The sequence below is a fragment of the Falco rusticolus genome, chromosome 5 (assembly GCF_015220075.1).
Source record: "Falco rusticolus isolate bFalRus1 chromosome 5, bFalRus1.pri, whole genome shotgun sequence".
Lineage (NCBI taxonomy): Eukaryota > Metazoa > Chordata > Aves > Falconiformes > Falconidae > Falco > Falco rusticolus.
In genome coordinates this window covers 86,024,079-86,049,670 of record NC_051191.1, presented here as the reverse complement: position 1 = coordinate 86,049,670, position 25,592 = coordinate 86,024,079, and the positions used below count along the sequence as shown (strand labels likewise).

The 25,592-nt window shown below is 41.9% G+C and overlaps 1 protein-coding gene across 2 annotated transcripts in view; it reads left to right on the top strand.

The window, feature by feature from the left end:
* ZBTB20 (zinc finger and BTB domain containing 20) overlaps window positions 1-25,592 on the top strand; it is a 168,715-nt gene that overhangs the window by 92,415 nt on the left and 50,708 nt on the right. The window lies entirely within an intron of this gene.

Sequence of the window (25,592 nt, the reverse complement as noted above, 5' to 3'; positions counted from 1 at the left end):
GGTTAAACCTCTAATCTGATATTCGTATAGCCGATTTGGTCATAAATTTTGGCTACTGAAAATTTTCTGGCTTGTGGTAGGCCTGTATCTGTGTAATTGGAAAACAGAAGAGATTCTCTCACTTTAATCTGACGCTTATCTCCATCCTCCTTAAGGCAGGAGAAAAGCCAAGGGATTTAGCATCTTCCTTCTTTTCTTGCAACCTACTGAGACTAACTATGGTTAGAAGCTCTTCTTGATGCATTTTATAGCAGGATGTCCATGCTGCTAGAAACCTTTTGTTGCTGAAGTCTGCAGCATTAAATCATTCAATAACCCCTATTTCTGTCTTCCAGGAGAGCGTCAGCTTGTAAAAGTGACATGATCAACACAAAAGTCAGCCTCTGACATGCCCTTGCACCCACAGATCATGTTCGTGCACTCACTAGTAGAGCAGTTTAAAGGTTTTCAGTAACCTTTTAATAGAGGTAATTTCACTGGTCCCTTTCAAGGGGTCCACTTGATTATATGCCAGTAAAGAGAGATGGTATTTGAGAACGGTTGATATGCTCACAATTTTTGTAAGCAAAGACCTTGACGAGTTCCTCCACAGTCAGTCTCCTTGGGCTAAAATTTCAACCTATTACATGGGGATTTAGCCACTCATTTCCCATAAACATCAATGGGAGTCATGTGGCTAAATCCCTGTGCAACACATTGAAAATGTATTCCCTTATGTTTAAACTCATTTTGATGCAGATGCTTTCTTCTGCAGGAAACAAGTGAAACGAAGAAGCCATTTATTTCTTTCACTTGTCTGCCCCAGATCACCAAACCCCCGAATTATCTTCTCTTCTGCCTAGGTACCAAAGTATCCCACAGGATTTGCTGAATCTGTGTGTGACACTAAGTTAGAGGCCAAGCTTCAAGATGTTAGGACAATGGATACTAATTTGTATTTCTTGCCTACCCATGTGTGGGGAAAATTGGACAGATGACAGGCTGTCCCTTCACCCAGGAGAGCAAGATTTCTCATTTCTCTCAGTTCTCCATCACCTGCTGTATTACATATTTAAGGAGGGACCACGTGCTGGTTTTAGTGGATTTATCTAGTGATTGTTGACTACAAGTTACAGTGTAGAATCACTGCCTGGCGCTCTGCTGATGCATGCTCTGTGATACTCTTAATGGATCTGCATTGATCACGATACGGAGATTCTAGTTTACTAACTTGTTTAGTCAGGAAGAGGGTCTTTTAGACTAATTATTGGAGGGAGGGGAAATGAAAGGCTATCAAGATGTAGGCACAAATGTGAATATACTACTTCAAAATCATCGGGCGTGATTTTCAATAATGGCTTATGTGTGTTAAGATGCAATTTTGTGCCTGGAAAGAATTGTGTTCATTATAAATGGCAGGTGCTTTTAAAGCATTTAAATATTGCATTTTCTATTTCCACCTGCACACCAGGTAACTGGGTATTAATATGCTACTAGTTGAGCCCATGATTCATTGCAGGTGCAGTGCTTGGGAAATCAAGGATTGCATTGAGGTCCTGATGAAAATCATGCCCTCAGGCACATCTGAGCTCCATTTTGATCAACAAGCCAAAAATAAGACTTTTATTTCAATTACAGTTCGTCTGATTTTGAACTTAATGATGCAACTCGAAGTCTATTGGCTTAGCTCCTGAGACCCAGGAAGGAGGATGTCTGGGACCTTGTCTATTCAATGGAATAGAGGTTCCCATTAAATTCACTCTGATCTCATTACATGTCTTTTATTTGGTCAGAAGCTCTATTTTTGCTCTTCCTGGCCTTATTGAATCTGTTGTTGATTCATTGTGCAGACTTGGTATTAATGAAAAAGACTGCCTCACTCAGGTCTCTCCGGAGGGTGAGATTTTCCATAGCCCTGTGTCTGTACCAGGCGCTGGAAGCACAGGCTCCGATGGGTTGCCTTGTGAAACTAGATTCGAGCAGAGCTTTATTAATAGGCTGATGAGATGTATCAGCTTGGCGAGGCTGCCTGCCTCCATAATGAGCGAGGGCTGTATTTTACTTTCCTTAACGAACAGAAAAATCCTCAGTGATGCCTTTCCTGTCCCCTTGCTATCCCCGCTCCACATTCCTCTTTCAAAGACCTCTTTAAAGGTCTCTATTATCCCAGCTGCCTTTAGGTGTCACTCGAAGCTTTGGGTTCCTCCTGTTCATCCGGCCCTTTGTGTGCTGAGCCCTGCCCTGCCATTCAGCTGCCCCAGCAGCTTGGGGGTCCACTGGTCACCCCCCAGCTTCTGCCTCCCTCCTTTCTGGATTGCGCCACTGGTCCGCACTGGTTGCACGTTGTTACGGTTCAGCGTTTAAATAGCGTTGAAGAAATGAAAGTAATTCACGTTGGTAGCTTTTCTTAAGCAAAGCTGGATGTCAAAGGCTGCACCTGCATTACTGGATTAGAAACTCTGCCGCAGGAGAGCACAGTTGTCCTAAAATATGTCGGGGGTAGCAGACCTGCTTTTTTCACTTGGGTAAGAGTGGAGGGGCTGATTTCCACCCTGCTTTTGTCAGGCATTGTCAAGCTGTCCTAGCTCCTTTTGCTACTAGACTTCAGGAACCGTTAATCTGGTCTTTTCCATTTTGAGACGGATCTGAACATTTTCTAGTGGGCCAAGTACTTTCTTGGCCTTCTGACGAAGCTTGGGTCGCTCATATGGTAAATCATTAATTTGGAGACTATATTCCGCCTTTGCTGGGAGTTAAAAGTGATGTTCTAATAGCTTCCTTCCATCTGGAACAGTCATAAACCAGATGGATAAAGGATTGGCACCACTTATTTTGAGTCTTTACCCAATTCACCCCGTGTAAAGGGACCTTGCAATATTTCCCAGACAATTGTTGCATGCATCCAGAATCACAAGTGAAAAATACCACTATAGATATGTGTGGGCTGCCACTTGGGGAAAGTTTTGGAGAGGTGATCAATAAAAATTACACCTTCCTTTAGCAATATTATATTGGAGTCCATGATTAGGAACCATATGTAAGATTGGTGTGTATCTAAGAATTATTTGAAAATGTAATCATCTAGTTTGAATTCCAAAGTTTATAGCACTTTGTGTTAAGCCAGTTCAATGCAGAATTTATTTCTTAAATAGAATAAGAAGAGATAAGTTTTCAAGGATGTTGCGTATAAAGGTCTAGGCATCTTGTCTTACTAGATCCATTGTCTTCCTCCCTGTTTCCATGAAAATAAATTCATCACACTGCATTTCAGTACATTCCTTTCCTGTGATTTAGTAAGAGTGAGAATATTGCCAGAAACTAGAAGTTGCACCGACATTTATTTATTTTGGTAAATTAGAAATATTAATATTTTCATTAGTGAATGGCTAGAAGGAAGAAGTCAAGCAGTTCTGGTGTGTTGCAAATAGCATGTACTATAGAGAGTGTTTTCATTTATAACATGTCTTTAAAGAACTGCTCTTTGACCCAGGACATACTGTAGTGTTTGGGAATTGCTTCGGAAACACTTTGGCTGCTGTTGAATAGCAGAGCAGATACATAATGGTAGCCTATTTTATTTTGGGGTTAAAAAAAAAAAGGGGGGGGGTAGGGAGGTGAGAGCGGGGTGAGGAGAAAAAAGAAGATATTTCAAGGACAACTACAATTCAGCTGACAAAACTGAGAGGTTCACAAATGCTTTTTAAGCATACCAGGGAAGTAAGTTCTGGAGACATGGCACTGCCGAGCGCAAGAAGGGAAGCAGGAGGGTGAGGGTGCCTAAATAGGCAGGGGTGTAAGAGGTGGTTCGAGCCAAACAAATACTTTTCACTAAGCGCAAGTCTAGCCCAAGCAGAGCCGTAAGAAGGGTTTACGAATCTCAGATAAAAGTTACAGAAAAAAGGATGCAACAGTGTTGGAAAAGCAAAGAGAAGGAAGGAAGACAAAGGAAGACAAAGGTTCTGCACCTCAGCTTGAGTCTGAGGGGGAATAGATGGGCCCACTATGAAAGAAGAGGGGAAGGATTTAAGGACAGGAATACTGTGATGTGAAGAATTTCTTTCTGTTTGTCATCATTGTGTATATTGGAGGAGACCTTCATGATTTTCAGCTGGTGAAGACCGTTTTTAGACCACTTTCAAGGAGGGTGTCTGGAAAAATTAAAAAACTTAAATAGCGTTGTATCATCTGGGATCATGTTGCATATGAATCCTAGAGAATTCAGGGAATGGAGAAGGTGGTGTTGTGCTCCTAGCCAAAAGCAATCTGTTCTTAAAATTAGCTGGAGAAACAAGGAGATTCAAAGGTGGCTCTATTACATTGAAAGACCAAGCAGTCACCTTACCAGTGAAGTCAGCAGACCTTGTTTTGGTAGTTTGTGAACTGTTTACCATTATAGTTTAAAACCGTAAACAATTTTTTGTGGGCTGATTAGTCTTCACTTGCTCTTTCCACTTGCTTGGAAGAATCTGTCCATGTCGGAGTGCTTCAGTGCCCAGTGCCCCCCGTCCTGAACAGGCCATCCCTCGTGTCCCAGGTGTCGGCTGTGTGGAAGGGCACCTTTTGAAGCACCGAATGCCAGGAGGTTCTGCCACTTCCCACCACTCTGCTGGCTAGGTGCTGGTCTGTGAAGCAGTTAATTGGCAGCTAACATTGTGTATTGCATTCAGGATCCATTTCCTAGGATATCCATGAGGATAGAAGAGATGGGGCAAATGTTATCACTACAGAAGCTAGTAATTCAGTCCAGTCTGTCTTTGTGGTTTCACGATAAGGACTGTATTAGAAGAGCCAGTTCCTTTTAGCAGTTTCTCCCTGAAATGTGCTGGAATGTGAAGTGTTCACATGAAATCCTTTGTGCTATCACCTCTCTCTCTTCATCTTCTGCCATTCCCAAATTGCAAATTTGTCTAAAGAAAGATGCTAAATTGAGGTATTGGGTCAAGAAATGTGTCCCTTAGAGTAACTCATTAGAAAACACTTAAAATACAGCTGTGCCTCTTGTTATAAAATCAAATTAAATTGAACTATTAAAAAATTTTAAGAGAACAAAAGCACCAAAGTAATAAGCAGAAACATATTGGCATTCAACATTGGTTCACCTAACCCTCATAATACGGAAATACACAATTTAATCAGTTATTTATGAACTGCAGAAGGGAACACAGCCTGTTAACAGCAGTAGTCCAGTTTCCTTCTTGCCGTGTTTGTAGCACCAGTACAAACCAGAGAGTAAAATTTAGACTTGCACTTAGTATTTGCTACCAGCTCCTTAAACTGGTGCTGGATGAATGTCAAAAACTCTGCTCAAACAAGGGACCAGCAGGAAATTAACAGCTTTTCTCTCTTAAAATACCAGAGCTGTAGAAGCTGCACAGCCAGGACTGTGGTTCGCAACTTTCTGAAGGCACATTGGCTGTTTTTCACCATTTATCCCGATCATTCACGGTATTAAAGTTACATTAGTCTTGGTCCCATCTTGCCTGTTGCCATTTTGGTTCGGTACATCTTCAGTAATCTCTTGCAAACTAGAAAAACTGAAAACAAAAGGCCTGATCCTGCTCAGAGGGCCCGTGTCACTGATGTCAGTGAGACTACCAAAATAAGAAAGGCCTGGGAGGATGAGGCTCTCGGTGTTAATACCAGCTGAAAATAGGTTGGGATCCCGTTCAAGTTGTCAGATGGTGGTGGCAGCTAGAGAGAGCTGCTTGATTTTGAAACCTGGCATCTTCTGCCCTGCCTGTGTTAGAGGCACTTCTGTGGCCCCATAGCAGAGCTTTCAAGGCCAGTGTCTTGTTCCATCACCAGTCTCAGATTATGATTTAAAAAATAAAAATAAAAAAGACAATTCTCTCTGTCCTCAACACAAGACAACAGTCTTGCAGAATGACATCTGCTGTTCAGAGGAACAAAAGGCTGAACTGGGAAGGTCATTGTTTTGGGTTTTGTTGCTTATGCTTGCCTGATTTCTACCCTTAGCATTAAAATAAAACATAGCTCCTTCGCTTATTTGTTTTCTGTGACTGTTGGTATTATCTGTAATGAATCGTGTTAACGCTTTACAGAAGTGTTTTTGTGGCTCACCATGATGATTGGTATGTTGGAAATAGGGATCTTGAAATATGGATTACTGATGTGATCATTTGTCCCAGTTGCAACCTTTCTAGATAATCTCTAATGCAACAGGCATTAAAAAATAACAGCATGTGATAACAGGAGCTGCTTAGTTACTCCCTAGCCGAGCTACGAAGAACTCTGTATTTTCACTTTGCAAACCTTGGCAGATATAATACTGTATATGCCAAACTTTCAAAAATGATGGAATTTTGCTTTCATGCCCAGGAATAAACCAGCCTAAGGTACCAACCAACAGAAAATTTTGATGGTGGGGGGAATACCCCAAGAGCCTGAGACACTGTTTTTTGATAGACTTTAGACATTAGCAAATATTATCTAATGACTACAGCAGGACAAAGAGTTCTCTGGACCTTTTGCTCTGAGAACTACAAAAATAAGCATCACACATTAAACAGGGCAATAAAAATATCTTCTCAAACTGTATCCTGATTTGACAGATCTTGACTGAATGTGAATGAAATAGTTGAAATACCAATCCCTGACAAAAATGGAGGAGAGATGTTAGAACAAAAAAAAGTGTCATCTAGGTTAATAATTGTTGTCTCTGTCATTAAGATTCAAAAGACGAGTTAGTTTAACCCTGGATCATTCAGCTGCTAGCTTACTTAATAGACCAATGCAGAAGTTTTCCAAATTTCTCTCAATTTTACAAAACACCAGTTCATTGCTGCAACCTGGAGTGAAGCTGTTTACAGCTCTGTGCTAAGTAGAAAGTTCAAATCAATTCTTGTCCATTAGAGTTAGGTATAACTGATGAAATATCCCCAGAGGAGTATTGTAAATGTATCAAGATGTCCTCCCCCATTACAGAAACGGGGAGGCATGGTGAATTACTTACCTTCTCTCTTACACTTAATGTCTCTGAAATGCTGCCAGGCAGAAAAGGCTTATCTTGTCTCACTGGGTTTAAGAGAGGTCTATGCTGTAGTCTGGGATACAGGGGAGGAAAAAAAAGGTAGTAGTACCAGGGGCAGACCCACATTAAGCTTTATTCCCAGACAGAACCAAAAAAAAAAAAGAAAAAAACCCGAACAAACAAAAAAAAAGGATAAAAGCTACTCAATAACCAACAGTGGATTCAAAATACATGCAGGAAATATCTGATCCAAAAATCAGTACTAGGGAATTTTTAATAATGTAACTGAAATTTTTGTGCAGTGAGCTATATAATAAATTCACTCATTAAAATGTACACTGAAATAGCATTGGGGCAGAACATACAAACAATAGAAACCAAGAAATCCACGCTTAAGAATGTCTCCAAATGCCAGAGCACAGTGAGCATGGTATTGAAAGTAGCTAGCATTCAGTATTTGTCTCCATCAGGAAAAAAGCCTTCAGCCTACTTCTCACTTGCTATCAATTTGGCTTTAAGGCTGCACTTGAAGTTGTAAGGAAATATGGAAAGACAACGTTCTTGCACCAAGGGAGCATCATTTTGTGTAAGGCCTTTGCTAGGGATGCAGTGATGTTTGCGGCTGCCAGATGCGCTTCACTTTCTACAAGACCTGACTGAGATGTTCTCAGTCTACTGTTGTTTCTGGCATACAAGGTCACTCAGTTGTGGGGTTTGGGTGATCTCAGCTGTGTGTGACAGTCTGTGCCATCGAGCACAAGGCAGTAGAGCTGAGGGGAAAACACACTGTCTTGAGACCTCTTGAAGACTGACTGGAGCAGTAGAACATACTGGCAGAGAAAAGAGGAAAGGAGATACAGGACTGGGGAATAGCCATGCTCCTAACTGGTCTGTGAAAGTGAATCTTGATGTAGTCAAGGAGTTCATGTTTATGAAAGACGCTGTAAATATCCAGTGCTCTGAGCATCCGGAATGGGAAACAGAAATACACAATGCAATAGGAAGAGGTGTGCATCTCTCCTTAACATCCCCAGAAAATGTTGCCGTAACAAATCATAGCCTGTGCTGCCCACAGAGAAACTAGACTCAAGCTTTGCACGAGGCGTGGAATTATAAGCAATTCAGTGAAGCAAAGGGAGAAGGTAGGGTCAAAAATTTAAAAACCCTGCATGGGGTTTTCCTGACTCTCGGGACTTTTAGCACAGTAGCCTCTGCTGATCTCCGTGGCGACAAGTGGACGCAGAAGGAAAAGCTGTTTCAGGCAGCTGAGTTCCAAAGCCATGTGCTGCGTATCACAAATTTCACCCCCAAAATATACATGTATATTACAGGTTACAAAGGGAAATTTACCTGAAACTTGTAATTTCTTTATCCTCCTTTTGAATTCCAGAAGTTGAGAGGTTAGTATGTCTGAGTTTTTTACCTTTGGAAGAACACCTGAGTATCAAAAATTACTTCTCTGAGCGTTATCAATCCTTCTGAGAATTGTAGTAGAGGGTATTAGAGTAGAATAGCGGGGAAATGAAAGAAAAGGTTAAAAGGGCCTAGGAGAGAGAAGGTTGAATTTGAGAACCTGGTGGAAACTAAGAACTGGAAAAGATTTCTGCTTATTAGTTTCTTCTGTGACCCTGGCAAGTAACTTGGCATGTCCAGGCCTTAGTTTCTAGCCTTGTAAAACAGGAATGCTAGCACTTCAGTCATCTACAAGGATTTTACGAGACAAAGTGTTTTGCAGGTCTTGCAATGAGCTGATGCTGCATGATTGGATTAAGTGTCTAGAAAGGAAATAAATGTTGGGAATGCAGATCTGTGGAGCAAGACCTAATGTAAGAGCACTGGAGTGTAGATTTGGTTGTACAAAATGCTCTTCCGTCATAAAAGGATGCTGATAAGATGTGTGGTGAGGTCCAGCTCTCCCCCCGGTCTTAAGTATACTTTTCAAAGGATTGTATGGAGGAGGTTAGTTTTGTGACTCATCAGAATGCATTAATCACATAACTGAGTGCTGGAATCTGATGGATATTGAGGTGCACGCAAACTTCTGTTGACGTCAATGGTATATGATTTCAGCGCCTCTCGTCATCAGAAGAAATCATTGTTGACAGCTTGGAGTTTATCTCCTACATCTTTCTCCAACATTTTCCCTCCAAGCTCTGGTGGCTGATAGCACCACTGTCAACAGTGCCAGGCAGCACGTTACTGGGTGCAAGAAAAGGAGCCTGATAGCTGTGTGTCACTCAGAGGACCCACGCTCACGGCCCTGAGGACCTGGCGATGCTGCTCCCAGTGCGCCCATTCCTGGCGGCTCTGTCCGTGTTCCTGGGCACCAGCTGCCATGCCCACTGCCCGCACCCTGCACCCCACGTCCGAAGGGCTTTGGGGAAAGCAGCTGTGTGCCAGCCCTGTGCCTGAAATGCTGCGGGACTACAGCACAATTGAGCCCAAAGGCTTCTTCTTGGAAGGCCAAGGAATAATCATTTAAACTCTCTGCACTCCAGGATGCGCTTCCCTGCTGCTGCTGCCATCACGTACTACTGTAGAGCTCTTTCCTCTGGGAAGCGAGCGCTGTATGTTGCTCTCAACCCATAGTCAGATTCGTTACTTCCACTTCTCTCCCACTTATTCTGGATGGAGAAGGCTGAAGGACCTGAAGTGCGATTGCCAGGAAACAACAAAATGCAGCCACAGGCTAAACTGAGTAATTAGTAGGAAGGTTTCTGTTCTCACTGCTGTGATGTGGCTGGAGAATGTCTGACGCCTGGCATAACATCTTGGAAGTTTGGGAGGATCACTTTCCTTGAAAGTAAAATGTCTACGATAAGTTAGTGACATAAATCTTCCCATATGAATATTGCAAAGCCTTAATCCCACTCTGTATCACTCTCTTAATTCATTACGTGCAATTCTTTGTAAAGTAAAACCATTTACAAAAATGTTAGGAGTCCCTTATTTAACTTATTTGTATTATGAGTCTTTAATGTTAGGCCTGGCAAAACACCACAAAATGGCATCTGCACATACTTGTATGGATTCTGGGGTTTTCTGCCATATTTCTCTCCTAATTAACAATTCAGAAATGTTCAGGTGAAGACTTTTGTGGTTATGAGTACTTATGCATCATTTGGAATCTATCCTCCTGCTTGAAAAGTTTGTCATTCGGTTAAAAACAGGAAGCGTATGACTTAGATGACCAGGCGCACAGTATAAATAACGAATGGTAAAAAAAGGAATCCATCATACATTGCCAAAGGGATATATACCATTTAGCTGGGCTGTTCAGCTCATGCAACTGAATAACAACATAATTTGAAAAAATTAAGACGGGTACCAAAAATAAAAAAGGGGTACATTTTTCCATTCTGAATCACTTGTTCAGTCAACTCTACCAATCCTTCATGACCAGCCTTAGAGATAGGGGATAGCTGGAAACAGATTTTAGAATAATATGAAAATTACATATATGGCTTTTTTATACATAGTACTGCTATAAATAAGTGTTGCTGATCTCGCAGGACCTTACAAGCTGCCTCTAACCCTGTTCTCATATCCCCTTTGAAAATGGAAGGATTTGTCTTGCTTAGATACAGAATTCTCTTATTACTTATCATCATGAATTGCAAAATTCACACCTTGTATTTGTCATTGCTCCAGGAATCAAAATTGCCATTCAGGAATGTTGGACCAGTTTAGTTTACGGTCAGATATTCCACATTTAGGGAAAGAAAAAAATTCATGCTACTGTTAAGATCTAAAAAGGGAAAGAAAGAAGAAAAAGTAATTAGGGAGCAGGGGAAGAGGTTGTGTTCTTTGTAAGTGTTAAGAAGCTTGTGATACTGGAAATTGCAACGTGGAGAGCTTGTGAGCAAAGGCAGAAGAATCATTGCCTGCTCCAGCTCCTCTTAGGGAGAGTGCTGTGGTAGGAATGGCAAACATATTCATGATATGATACAGATAATTTTATTGGCATGAGCTTGGGACATTCATAACCTCCATTTCCAAGTGGTGCTGCACAGCCCAAATGAAAGGTGGTGCAGGGAGAAGGTTTTGTGTTCTTTAATGATATATATATATTACAGAGGAATAATTTTGGTAAGCCTTAGGCATGGTGGGTCTCTTTTTTGTAAGTACAGGAGTAATTGACCTTGTCCCTTCATCTTCAGCCAAATACTTCATATATCACAAAAGAGACTGCTCAAACTTTAGGAAGTGTTTTGAGTGTAAAATGCTTACAATTTATGTATGTAAATCTATGTATGTATGTATAAGTATATATACAAACATGCTTGTAAATACACATATGTAAAAATAAAATTAAATAGTTGCTTACACATATGCGTGCATGAATATGTATAACTGTTGGAGTTTGGTGTGCGTGTGTCTGTGCAGACATACATGTTTATATATGAAGTATGTGAAATGCGTCCATATAGTCAGTAATTTCAGTCTAGTAGTAGGGTCAAAAATAAGCATGACATGTCTGATTAAGAAACCTGCTCTCTTTTCCAAAGCACTGATATTGCCTTTCTTCTAATACAAAATAGAAATGGCACATGAATGTAAAGACATAATTCTGGATAAAGACTGGACCTTAGGCTTCTGCCGTTCTAAGGAGGCTTGTTATATCTGTAACAGAGAGGGGAAAACCTGTTTCCTTTTCTGGGAAGAAGCAGTTGTTTGAAGGTTGGAGAATTGTTAATCTAATTCTTGGGGTGAAATGTTAGCCAGCAGGAGATGCTAATGTAGGACAATTAAAACTACTCCTGTGAGAAATTAATTTAGAATACACATGTATGATTCATTACACACCTATCACTTCTACATACATGACATACGGTGTTTTCTGAAGCGGCTGTTAAGAGGTGAAATGGTCTGACTGAGAAAGGTTGTGGCTTTATAGGTCTTGTTCTAACAGTTTTGAGTATTGAAAGCCATTAAACAAAAATCCTGAAAGACGCAAATCGTCTGCCTGCACCCTTCAGGACATTACCCTTTGCAAACAGCTTATTGCTGGGGAAAACATTAACAGTGGATACCAAATCCTTAGGTATTCAAGGACGCTTGCCCTCCATCTTTGGGGCCTGGTATCGTCTTGGGGCAGGTGGATTCTTGCTGTGATCATGACACAACAAACGTTCTTGCTGATGTATTTCATCAAAGCCTGTTCTAACCCACCCCGCTGCCTGTTGCCCTTGGAGATCATCTTCACTGGAAGGAGGAGTTGAGGGAGCTATAGTATTCGTGGCTTTGTGATGAGGGTGAAAAACCCCTTTCTGGGTGTTTGGAGGGGAGACTTGGTGTATCCTTGGGTCATCTCTGTACTGTTATAAATAGGCTGCTGTAAACAAGAGGACAAATTACTCTGACTTGTTCCAGACAGACATACAGTACGTGCAGCTTAGCAGGCAGCTTTCTGAGTCACTGTATGCAAAATAAGCTTCCCGTGAGACTTTGCGATAAAAAAGAAGAAAGCAACTTGTTGTTATTTCAGTAATTGTGAGCCACAGAGCTAAGTAAACTCAGGCTGCCCATAGAGCCACCCATAACCTGGGAGGAGGCCTGTCTGTGCCTCCTGCTTTGTCTCAGGTCATTGAAGGCACAGGGATTCCCAAGAGTCGCTGTGCCAACTCGATTTGGTCAACATTCATGTTTAGTTTGACTAGAAAATGACCTCTTGAAAGATGAGTCTTTACTGTGCAGTCAAAGGAAAACTTACCCACTTCTGAGTCGGATTCACACTGCTGCGCATCTCTCTGGATTGCCTCGCTGCCAAAGCCTACTCAGCGCTTAAATAGCCATCGAAAGCAGTGCAAGGTGCCTTGCCTCAGAGCAAGGAGCAGTCAGAAGAGGATGAACAGACTGATCAGCGCCAATAAAGGGCTCTATTCTGACTGTGTAGATAAAGGAACAAGCTTTTTCTATAAATCCAAGGTAGAGCCATGCAGCATAGATGCGCCCATGGAGGGGACTCGGTACATGAAATAGCAGGAATCATTTGACAAAATGTTTGCGCAGATAAATGTAATGAGTTTCCTGTTCTCTCCATTCTTTTTGTCATCTTTCCATCCATACAAAGCCACAGTTTATCTTTCTGTCCCCAGGAACAAGGAATCGAAGAGCCCACACTAGTGCAGAACGGAGCAAAACATTCTCCATCATCCGTACAGATCTGACCAGCCTGTATTTAAGTCTTCTCTCTGTTCAGGCACAAATGCAATTAGGAAACCTGTGATTTCTCCTGAGCCTTGCCAGTCTGACAGCTTGGGAGAAGAAAGTGAGGAGAATGCAGGGAGTCACTGGGCTAACAGTGATCGGCAGCCACACTCAAAATGTCTGTTCAGTCACGGAGGGAGTACCGGGCACCAAGGTCTCACTTCACTCTGCAAACTGCGGCATCTCGGCACTTGCAGGCACCGCACTCATTGTCAATCAATCTGTGACAGCCAACGCTGCCTCCGCAAGCACTTCGTTCCCCCTCCTGCCTTTTCTGGAGTGGTAGGAACTGAAGAGGGTAGGAAATCAGAGTTAACAAAAGGTGAGGGTGCGAGACAGAGGGGATGTATCTTAATAAGGCAAGGTAAAGGTGACCACACAAATTACAGCCCAGGTTCTGTGGTGGCATGGGACACTGATGGTGCCAGGATAGGTATGTAGGAACAGCAGTAGAAAGATGTATATTAGAGGGTATTACAAAATGTGTATCTGAAAGCAGAAAACAAGTGGCAGGCTAAGGAAATGACTAGAAATGAGTAAAGAGAGACCCCCCAAAAAAAAAGCCTATAAAGGGACAGTCAGAAAGCAATGTGTGGAAAAGGGAGGAACACAATGAAATCTGTAGGTATAATTTATACTGTATCCTTTCATGAGACTCCCCAGAAGATATGGATAGGATCTTTGAAACCTTCCAAAGAGATTAAACACACAATTTACATTGAAATAAAATGAGAATTTCAAGTGTAACGCACTGAGCTGTCTTAAAAATTCTTCTCTGTATTCATAGCAGCATACAGTAACATTAGCATGAGCGGCATGACTTAAAGCCCTACAAATCAAAGTTAACATGGGCCACAAACACTTCGTTAAACACTATTGCATATACTGCGCAATATCGGTGTGTACCAAGAGGTCAGGTATCTTTTCTCAAAAGCCTGTATGTGTGTATGTATATGTTCCCTACATGCTATAGGTAACTTTACGTAGATGAAGTTGCCTCAGATTGCCCATTCTAAGGTTTTGGGTCAGTTGCCGATTACTTTGCAGTCTTCATGCTGTGGAAACTCTCTTCTGAAAACATACATGCTCCATTCCTATCTTGAATTTCACCACAGATTTCCTTTCACAGTCGCATCTGTGCCATTCACGGAGACATAAAGCAGAAGTACTAATGCATTCCCTGAAGAAAGAGTGATATAGAAGTCTTTTGGGGGGGAAACAAGGGGCTGGATGTGAGTGAATAGGCTCATAACTTCCACAAGTGAAAGTCTTACCAGAGAAGTGGTAAGTGGAGCCAGCTCAGCTCCCGCTTCACAGAAAGGTTCATTAGAGCTGAAAACTAGAGTCTGACCAGACACCTCTCTAGAGCCCCCTAACCTGTCAACAGGAATAGGAAAATCTTTCAAGTGACAGCAGAGTTTTGCTCAGTATATCACATATAGCAGGTACCGTAGCCAGGTAGCGACACTGAATTTCTACTGGTTTGCCTCTTGCATATGAACCCCATGCCAAGTGGATCATTTGAGGCTTTAGGCAGCGAGATATTTCCCTTTCATTTTACACAGATACCAATAATTGCATACGGTAGTAAGCAGCGAAGGATACGGGATTTTTCAATGTCCTGAAGACTGCAGTGGACCCTCAGGCTGAAGCTTCTTGCTCCACATTTCAAAGGACAACGAAATGCAATGACAATTATACTCCTCTGAAATAGAAGGTTTATTGTGTACAGCCAGGGCAGATGCTCACTTCGCTGTAACTGAGCTGCTAAAACAAAAGCTGTGTTTACCTGCAGCTGCCCAGCAGACTTGGAGTCTAACAGATCTGTTAGCTGCGATGCGAGGGGAGCCATGTGCGTGCTTTAATGGCATAGGTTTAACGGCACGCCTCCGGATGGGCCCTGAAATACTGCTCTGGGAGGTGAAGAGGAGGTGAAAATACACTCTGCTCAGTCAAAAAAACATTTCTGGACCATGAAATACACTTTGGATGGGAAAAAGTGCATCAGAAGAGTGTCAAAAGGAGAATTACAACAAGGGTCAATAAAGAACCATGGACAAAGTCTGCCAGATTTAACAGAACATTAACTCAACATGGTAGGCTTTAAAACTAAGCTTTTCTTTAACGGATTTTCTGGGAATGCTAGTGAAGAATTTAAATCGGAGCCCAGCTGATGACTCTGAGCATCTGTGACGTGATTAATTTTTGTAAATGTAAATAGTGAAAGGACTGTTCAGCAGAAGCTAACCTGTTACGTTCTGCTTTAAAATAGCCCTTTTTAGAACCAGTTGCTTTTCTAATATATAGCACATGGGTTTCCATTAGCATCATCAAGATGACTTCATGCATATCCTGGGGCAAGTTTTGGCCCCAAATGTTCTATAATTAAGTTCTAGTGGCTCACACAGCAAGCTTGTGTTTTGAATGACTTACTTAAAGCTGTTAGCATTTAAATGGCCACAACTGGGGCCTTAATGTTAATGCCCCATTAATACCTCTGCTCCGGGAGTCAGGTTTTCCTGCTTTAACATCTGTTGCACCAGCAGTAGGTGCACCTACGCCGACAGTATGCAGGTCAGATGCACAGGGGAGGGCGTGCAGACCTCTGCTAAAGGGACTGTAGGAGAACACAGGACCACAGTTCACATTGGGTAGAGCCATGCTGATTGCTTCCACCTGAAAAAGCATCTTTATGGGTCATAGCTGGCCAGGTCTGATGGTACCCAAAGAGTTTCTTGAAATGTCCTGGCCTTCCATTTGGATCCGCCAGCATCTCTTATTTTGGCAGGAGCTGAATTTGACATAAACTAGAGATCCGGTATTCTAGTACCTAATACTTTATGACCCAGAAAAAATCCTAATACGCCCTTTGGGTGTTAAGGTACCTGTATTTGGAAATTAAGACCTGCTTGCATTTGACCAGCTTTTGTTGTTCTGGCCTGAGAAATCTTGGAAGACTTGTCAGAGATGTAGGTGCTTTCTGAATATAGAAGCATGGTGGTGTTTACATTAGTATTTGGTGTGGAATTGTAATAAGATCTTTCTTGTTGTGGATCCTACTACGATTATCTCTATGGGGATGATTTTAAAACGTCAGCTCATATACAGAGCAAGTTCAGAGCAAGAAAATTCTCTTCTGCCGTGGAATTTAATATATTAGCACTCTCTGGATGACACTGACTTCCAGGTCATTCCAGGCATAATCTAGGAGATGCTTTTTGCCTTTGAGGGGCTTTATGGGGTTTGGTCTCTTCACAGCTCAATTAACCCGATCAGCTTAGCCATTGGTTCTCTTGCATGCCCAGTCTCACTGGTTACCACATTGGCATACCTTCCTCAGAAGAAGTAAAAGATTGTTATAGGAGGGAGGGGAGACCTATCTGTTTTCCCAGGTGTTGGGGAAAAGGGAGAGTGGGAGAGTGAGCTGAGTGGGAGGCTGTGTAAACTGAGAAAAAGAGGGCCAAGCTGGTTTCTGTCAGCTGAGAGACCTTTTCTAATGTTGGTATGAGGCAAAATCAGACTGTTCTTTGTATGTGATTTTTAAACACCAGTTTACATACAGACATCAGATTTTTAGGTAGGCTTATTTTATAAACTGTAGCAAAATTAAAAAATCCCTTTATGCTTAAAGAGAGTTGTCATAAGTATTGTCAAAGTGATAAAAAATCACACCATTTTAGGCAGTTTGAGTCACTAGTGACTGCAATGTTGTGCCTGGTGTTTAGAAAAGCTATCAGCTGTCAGTCGTATCAGCAGTACCCATAGGGCTAGGAGTGCTGGTTTGGACAGGCTGAAGGTAATTAAAACATCCTGCCTATAAGGACTTACAGTATTAACTTTAAAATTAGCTTGCATTTGGGGGAGTGAGCAGCATTGTATTTCCTCCTCATATTTAAGTGTTATCCTAGCCAGAATGGCTGTCAGAAGTGTTTTGTCTGTCAGCTGCTTGGAAAGTCCTCTGTGACGTCCATGGGGTTTTAGGATACGGGGCCTGCAGAAGCTGAGGTAAGCAAGGAAATATTATACGGATCTTGTAAGCGTAGAGGTCAACTTATCAATGTACATCAGCTGGAAAATAAACAGGCAGCCTCAGGCCACCTTTGTCGCAGGACTCCACAGCACCAGGCAGACACGCGGTGGGCTTGTCTTCTGTCAGGCTCAGCAGGGATTCCTTTCTGTTCTCTCAAAAGAAGCTATATTTGGCTCTGCAGATGGACAGGTACATCCCATTAGTTAGCAGGGAACTGCAGAAAGGTAATAAGGTGCACAGGCTGTGGTTTGTCGATAGATGGGCTTCAGGGACCAAACCAGTCGATCTAATTTCCCTCTTTGGCTGCTCAGGTTTGCCAACACGTTGCACAACTCCCCCACTTGTGCCAGCACAGCTGTTTGTGAAGTTGGGCTATGAACAGAGACAACCAATCTTTCTTTAAATCATGGATTTTTGCAGGGATCGGGGAGTAATTTTTTGCAGTGGCCTGGGGAGTAATGAGAATTCCTTATCTGATAATGCTTCTGAAATGACTGCTTCATTGGACCTTCAGCCTCAGGGCATGATTTGCAAAGTAATCAGTACTGCATTTTTGTTTACCATTTTGTGCAGGAAGCCTTGTTGCTGGTACAAACAGCTCCGCTTCTCCAAAGGTGTATTTTAATGCTGAATTTGAAGTTGTGCTCCTGAAGGTAGAGCAAAGGGAAAGAGTCTTCTGGATGTCCAGTGAGGAAGATTAGCAGAACAACTCAGAGGCAAAGAGGAGCTTGGTATAATGTCACCTGAAACTTCCTGAGATGTTTTTCCTTCACATCATAGAAGGATCCCACAGGCAGCAGAGCTGTACTCGTAAGACCTCAAGCTGAGCTACCAGTGTCAGGAAGGTGCTGCATTGTCAGGGCTACGTGGCAGCACCAAATCTGAAGTAGCCCCTCCGATGTAACGCCACAGGGGAGTTAAATCAGTTGTGTCTCCGGTCCAAAGAAGGCTGGCTTTTTTCCCCTTGGTCCCCCAAAATATAAAAAGAGTAACAGATGCCACTCAAATATACCACTAACATAATTTTTCTATTTGATAACACTGCTGCTGTAAAGACAGAGCTTGTCCTTCTTGCTGAAAACTGTCAGTCAAAATAAGTTTATTCCTCTGCCTCTACCTTCCTTTTGCTTCTCACCCCTAAGTTCTGTATTTTCCAGTTAAAAAGCTAAGGATTATTTCCAGTGCAGGCTGAAATCAGTCAGGATCTGGGTTGCTTTATGTAACAACTTTTATGTCTCAGGTTTAGCTGGTGGTTTTCTTGTCTGGACTCCTTTGCTGCTGGGGGGTTGTGGTTGGGAAGTGACAGTAGCATTTCATTTCATCATGTACAGACACGTGTGCTCCCTCCACTGCCACCCCCTGCATGGATCTGTGATACTTTTTGTCTGTGTGTGCAGCGTTTTGTAGTGTTTTATTACTCAAGTGTGGGAAGTAGTATTTTTTTCTTTTATAGGCTTGTATCCACGGTTCGATAGTATGGAAGAGTGCAAGGCTCACTTTGTCATTGACTTTCTTAGGATGCTTTACAGAGAGAGACTAGCTCCCTTTTTGCACAGTCAGGTTTCCGGATTTGTGATGCAAGCATTTAAACTTTCCATAGACTAGCTGGCCGACTCATGGTTCACGAGGTCATGTATCCGTTAAAGTCATTTCCCCAACTCCATTGTCACATCATGTTGCCTGATCCATACATACTGCTCTCTTTATATGCAGCGGATTATCCCCTCTGCTCTGTGGCTGATCCTCGTTGTACCAGCTGATGCTAAAAGAGCCATTTCCTCAACCCACTAGGTTTTGCTCCTTGCTGTTTTACTCCTTTCTTCACATACAACTCCTTCTGGTTAATCATCGCCTAACCTGCCAAAGTGTGTTTCATGGGTTTCCATATTTTTACGGATGGTTTTTAGGCCAGAAAAACACAGTGTACCTTGGAGTCATCAAACTGGAAAAACAATCAAGACCTGCTCAGCCCATTCCCCAGGGCCAGTGAAGGATGGTGTGTGCATCACATGGCTGGTGTTTTGTCTAGGGCAGTTCTAAATACACAGTCAACCTTCAGTTCCTTCCCTAAGGAGATCAATCTTCAGGCTTACACTGTGTTTTGCTCCCTGTAATTTCCACTGTATGTTACTGGTCTTGATTTCATCTATACACCTTTTTATTATTAGCTACCCTCTCTTCTTTCCTTTCCCCCCGCCCCCCCCTTCTTTTTTGGCATTTTCACTTTTCAATTATACGCAGCCTGTTTTCATGCCTTTCCCTTCGTCTGCTAGTCATTGGCATGTAACTGGGCGATGCAGATGTAGCTCTTCATTACTTTTCCTAATAGCTCAGTCTTTCCACCACCCTGGTCGTTTATGTGGCTCTTCTCTGAACTTTCTCCAATCACTCTGATGAGGAGGTGCCCAGAAACAAATGTCACATTCCAGGTGATTTCACCTCAGAGCAGAGACAGAGAGACTATTGCTGCATCTTGCTGTTATGTGATGTGATTACTTAGCTTTTAATGGTGCTGATTTGTCTTGACTTTTCTCTCTGTGTGTGTTCGGTCTAGACTGTGGCCATCATCTGTGGCTCTTAAAAGAGCCTCTTCAGCAGCCTCCAGGCCTGTTCCATTGATCTGAATTTATTCATTTCCCTTTCAGGCTCCTTCAGCCCCTCTGCTCCCTCTTTCTCCTAAAGTGTAGTTGTCACAAAACTCAGTATAATCTCTTCATGGTACGTGTGTTGTGGATACTGCAGCTAACAGTTCAGCTCCGCCTGCGTTCGGAGCCAATCCTGTGGGCTGAGATTTGGAGGCTGCTCGGTCCAATATGTAGCAAATGCTGGCACTCACCTTTAGGTATCTAAGTCCTTCCAAGGTTTCTTCAAAAATGTTAGGGCAAGCAATCATATTGTCCTGTAATGAGTCTTCATGAGACTCGGTTTTAAAGTAGCATGCATCTGCAGCAAAATGCATGGTCTGGGCACTTCTTCCCCCGTCTTTGGGTGACTTGAACGCAGATGTTTCAGCTTTTGATGTTTATCCTTACAACTATATAAAAAGAACGAAAAAAAAAAACCCATGCCATGTTGAGATACCTTGGAATTTTTGATGGTGTTTGTATTCCGGTACAAATTTTGCTTTAGCACTGACTGTCAACAGAACTGACGTCAGGTTAAAGTAAACAAATAATCTGAGCAGCATCTTAAAATGCACGAAATGTAAAAGGCAAGACTTCATTTCTTTCCACAGTGCTCACCACCAGGTAAACCTATTTTGTCCATCTGGCAGTTAGATGTGTTGATCACTGTTATGCTTGCAATATTGTTTTCCTCATTCTCATGTTATCATGGTGTCTGTTCCTTAAATATTTATGCCTGGCATGCATATATACAAACATTAAAAAAAAACTTATACATTTCCATATGCCCAGAGTGCTTTGGGTTCGTGTTTAGCTCTAGTGTGGAACCCCCTGGGTAGCTGCAGTACTGGGACCTTTGTGCTAACTGCAGTGTCTTGACCTCTGTGCTAATTGCAGCCTGCTATTGAAAAGACAATTTATGTCCTTGTTAGTGAAGCCTGTTCAGGATAAGATAAGAAAAAGATACATACCTTTCCACTATCTTCTAACTTTGATAGTGCAAGATAAGAAAAATATGCAGAATACAGTGGAAGGCACCATATGCTGTAAACAAGCAGCTATAAATATATCCGTGTTCAAATGCACATTGAGTTCTCTCCATCATATAGATGAATGTGGTTGTGGTAGTCCTTTTGAATTGGTAATGTATCACTGCTTGCGTTTTTTGTTAGATTATATTCTTACTCAGTAAGCTAACCAAAGTTTGGGCAGTTTGCTCTCTTGAGTTCTTTCTTTATCATTAACTCTTACTAGAGACAAGAGTTGTGACAATGATGGATGCTACCAAAACATCAATGAACAGATTTGATTCTGTAGGTCTCACTGGTGGCAGCTTGGTATCTTCTGTTTGTCATTTACGTCTAAGTAAAATGGTTTGGAAAAGTTGTATCAAATCAGAATAATTTTGGTTTGCTTTTTATAGTTCTCTTAATTTTAGTGTTATTATTTTGTGTCTCTTTTTCTTTCTTTCTAACCAAGTTTATGGATTTGATCTATTAAGGGCTATTCCACCATATCTACTATTACAATACTCAAAAGTTTTAGAAGCCAGGCCCATTTGAATTACAAGCAAAGCAGGTAGTTGCCTGGTGGAACAGAGACCGAATGGTTGGTCCCCGAAGCCTTATAGCAACAGTTACGGTTTCTTGCCTGAACTGCTGCTGGCAAGAGGCTGTGCAAATAGACAGCTATGCAAGTAGTCTGAACTTCTCCTCATCTCTCTTCCCATCAGGCCAGCAGCATGGTGTCACCTTACTGGGTCTAGGCATGTGCACACAGTGTTGCAAGGTTGCAGTGCAGCAGGGAGTGAAGCTGTGCAAGCATGCAGTGAAGCCCGGGCTCCCCATTGCCACTTACTCACTGATTCTTTAGCTATTTGCAGCAGCAGCTTCTTTGCCCATTTGGCTGGGAAGCTTTCCACTTCCTTTGGAAATAAAATCCCCAAAAGGAAGTTATTTGTTCTTTTCCTGTGATTTCCAGGGGATGGTTGATTTGTGGAATCTCTTTTTCAGTCCTTTCCCAATCTTCAAATTCCTTTTTGTCTTTCCTTCCATGTAATATTTCCTACATAAAGACCTTAAAGTGTTTTCTCAACACCCATGAATTAAGCTTTATAAAATGCTCGTGAAGTCAATCTGTTATTATCTCGATTGGCTTTACAGAGAAGCTGAAGCACAGAGCACTGACACAGCATTCTCAAGGCCAAGCATAGATTCCCCAAAAGAGGTCTAAGTAGGACCCAGATTTCCTGATTCTAGTTCTGCTCCTTAAATTAAATAAAATTCCATTTCGACCACTGAGGGTGCTCTTTGATGGTGGTGACAGCAGTGTAGCAAGCCTTGTTTCATATTTGTAAAATTTTTCTTCTCCTTTTTGATCTCACATCCTTTAAGCCTTATTATGATTATTGTTTTTATTGATGCCAGCGCTAATCTATTTCTATTTTTATTTTGGCAGCCATGAGTTTTCCATCAAATTGGTGGAACTGTCGCTTACTAAATTTCTTCATAGTATTAAAATGTATGAGATTGAGTTGAGGCTGGTTTTGCTCTTTCTTAAACTTTTTTATTTTCTCTTTTAATAAAGGCAAATCAAACTGAGATGTTCCACGTTTACACCTGCACTTTCTTCCACTTGGTGTATGCTGATTGATGGCTCTGTTTCTTACTGCTTCTTTTCTATTATCATGCGTATCCATTTGTAGTAGAATACCCATCTGTCTTCACTGTTGTATTTTCATACTTGAGTCAAAAAGCTCATTGCCTTTCAGGCACCAATTGCAAACTCTTTTCTTTTCCATTCTTTCCCAGAGATTTGTGTGGCAGCTCAGTAGTGCTGCTGACTAAAACCTTTGCCTCTTTTTTTTCCTTACTCATGCCATGAAGTCATAGCTGTCTGTGATACCACGGTGGGCTGCTATGGGAAATCTTGCAATATCTGGAGGAGAGGATTATAACTAGGTTGACAAAGCTGTGGCAGGACTGGAATGATAAAGGTGTTTATCATACCATAAAGCATCTTTGTAATTAGAAATTTAAGCACAGACGTTTCCTGTTTTTTGAGGGAGAGCAGGAATTTTATCTGCTTTTCTCTCTTGTGCTTCATCAAGGAAGTTCACATTTATAAAGCAAGAAGAATTGAAGCTGCACTTTGTTTTTCACACAGTAAGAGGGAAAGGAAAAATGTGCAGGCAGCCTAGGTCTATAACATTGATTTGTAACAAACAAAGGAAATGTCTACTTATGAGACACAAATCAATGTAACCAGACTGTGAAAGTGCAAACAGAGATGTGAGAAAATTATTTGATCGTTAGTCTTCCTTTGGAAAAGACAGAGGGCCAAATTCTGCTCTCATTTATGAGGATGTAACTTCTGTGAAAACCAGAGGAGACTTGCCAGTGTAATTATGAACAGAATTTCATACAGTGTCCTTAGAATGGCTGGAGGTGTAAGGCAGGAGAGTCCAGAAGGGGGCTAGGCAGCAAAGGGAGGCAGAGGAAGGATGCTGTAGCAAGGAGGATAAGAACCAGGTTCTGCTATTAATGAATTGCAGGTACAGTACAGAAAACATATTGATGTTCCTTCCCATGCAGAGGTGACCTGTGTGAACTGTGCACCTGCTTAATTCAGCTGAAATCTTAAAACAGCTTTCATTAACCTGAGACTTCATTGCCACAGGCCGGGATATTTTCTCGGAGATGCTCTGGTCTCCTGAGACTAATCCAGTCTTGGAAATTCTAGACTACATGTTCCATTAGCTAGGAGAAACCCATATTAACACCAAAGCTTCTGTATTTTGAAGGTAGGAAGAAAATTCAGTGGTCTCAGTCCTTTTGGCCTGTGGGAAGTAATAAATGCCATTTGGAGGTGAACCCTTTATTCTTACATGGCTTGTCTTTACAGGGACAGTCTGCTTCTCAGGTGGGTGGGAGTGTGTCTCCCCTGGAGCTGTTTGCACCCCCAGATTTACCCTGTAAATGGATAGAATTGGTTGTTTCCCTGCAAAATCTCTGGGACACAGTTTCTGAAGCTGTGGTTTCATGGCACAGTGGATCTGGGTTATAATACGCTATCAAAAACATTGTAGCCATATAACATGAAGTGTTGATCTAGGATAAATCCACATCCTGGTTTGAATGTGTCCAGAACAAATGGATTAACTTTATATGCCAGGATTTATGCCAGATCAGGTATCACTTGTCTGCGCCACTCTGACTTCAGGCTAGATTATATATCGTCTGTTCTCTTGCAGCAACATAAACTCTTGCTAATTTGATAGTAATGTGATCATGTGCCCAAACCAGGTCAGATCTATACTGCTGAGTGATCCCCTGGTTATGGGCTGAGAGCCTGAGTCTGTTCATTAGCAGAGAAGCTAATCTCAACTTCAGCATCAAAACTCCACCAAAGCAGAGGCAAACTACTTTCCTTTAGCTGCACACCCTGCTTCAGTCTGGGCTTCAGTCCCCCTTTGCCTTCAGTGGTTCCCTGCATTTGCACGAGTGGTTCCCTGCATTTGCAGGGGTGCTGGGCTTTCCCCATGTGTCTCCGATTCAGTGCCATTAGTGCAGTCACTGGGAAGAGAAAGAGGCCAACATGTGCATACGTGTTTTAAAGGCTTTGGGCCCATTTGGAGAGGTAGGTATTTTTATTCTGGTTAAACTATTCTGATTCCTGTGGATATTGTTTTATTAATGCCACACTACGAGATTAAATCAGGCCATGGCTTCCCAACAGGCAAACAAAGCAAGTCTAAACAAATGATATTTTTAAAAGCTTTTGGGATAAGAATAATTTTGAATCTGAAATGCGTTAAAGTGACATTAAATAACAACAAAAAGCTTACATTCATTACAAGTGAAACTCCCTTTTGCAGAAGGAGATGCAACAGGTTCTGTCTTTTTACTTTGTAAACCAAGAAAAAAATCCTCTTTTTGATTTTTCTGTCTTCTGAACTGCATTTGGCCTGTCGAGACGGAGGCAAAAGTCTCCCTGGCAATTGCCCCCAACTCTCACATGCAGTGAATATTTCCCCTTGGGTGTTCTTTGTGTCTTGATATCTTAAAATAAGTGTCTTTCTGTCAGGCATTGCTCTTATATAATACATGTTGTCATCTGGAGTGAGGCACAGTTGTGCATATTTAGCTGGTGTGCTTTGTAATGCGTCGTTACAAGTGACCGAAAACATGGTACAGGAAGTTGTTTGTGTGCTTTTTTTTCATTGCTTATGCAACTCCCAAGCAGAAAATGTTCTTGAGAGCAGATGGTACAGAAAAGTCAATTGCAAGCTCCATTTTCCAGATGCATTGATGTTTCATGTCTACTTGAAGCCAGTTCAGATGGCTTCGTAAACTTGAGTCCAACTTTTGTTTAACCCTTTACTGGGCCCACCAGTGAAAGTGTTTCTTGCAGGAGTTTTAGTCCTAATAAAAATAATCTGGATGCACAAGATCCGTTGCGTTTTCAGATGCTTAGCCAGAATCTGGGACATAGTGTTATGATCTGCAATTAAAATACTAATACTGTTTTTCTAGCAGGAATGTTGCAAGTTCAGCAAGTGGTGCATGATCTATGGTTTCCATTCCTTTCTCTCTTCTAACTTTCGAAATAGTACATTGTAACATAGAGTGGCCATGATCTGGATTTCTTGATGCTTGACAAGGGGATTACTAGACAGTGAAGGCAAATTAATTTGACTTCCTACAGAAAAGGCAAGAACTTCTTACCCTGGGGCAGTAACACAGTCAGCTCATGACTG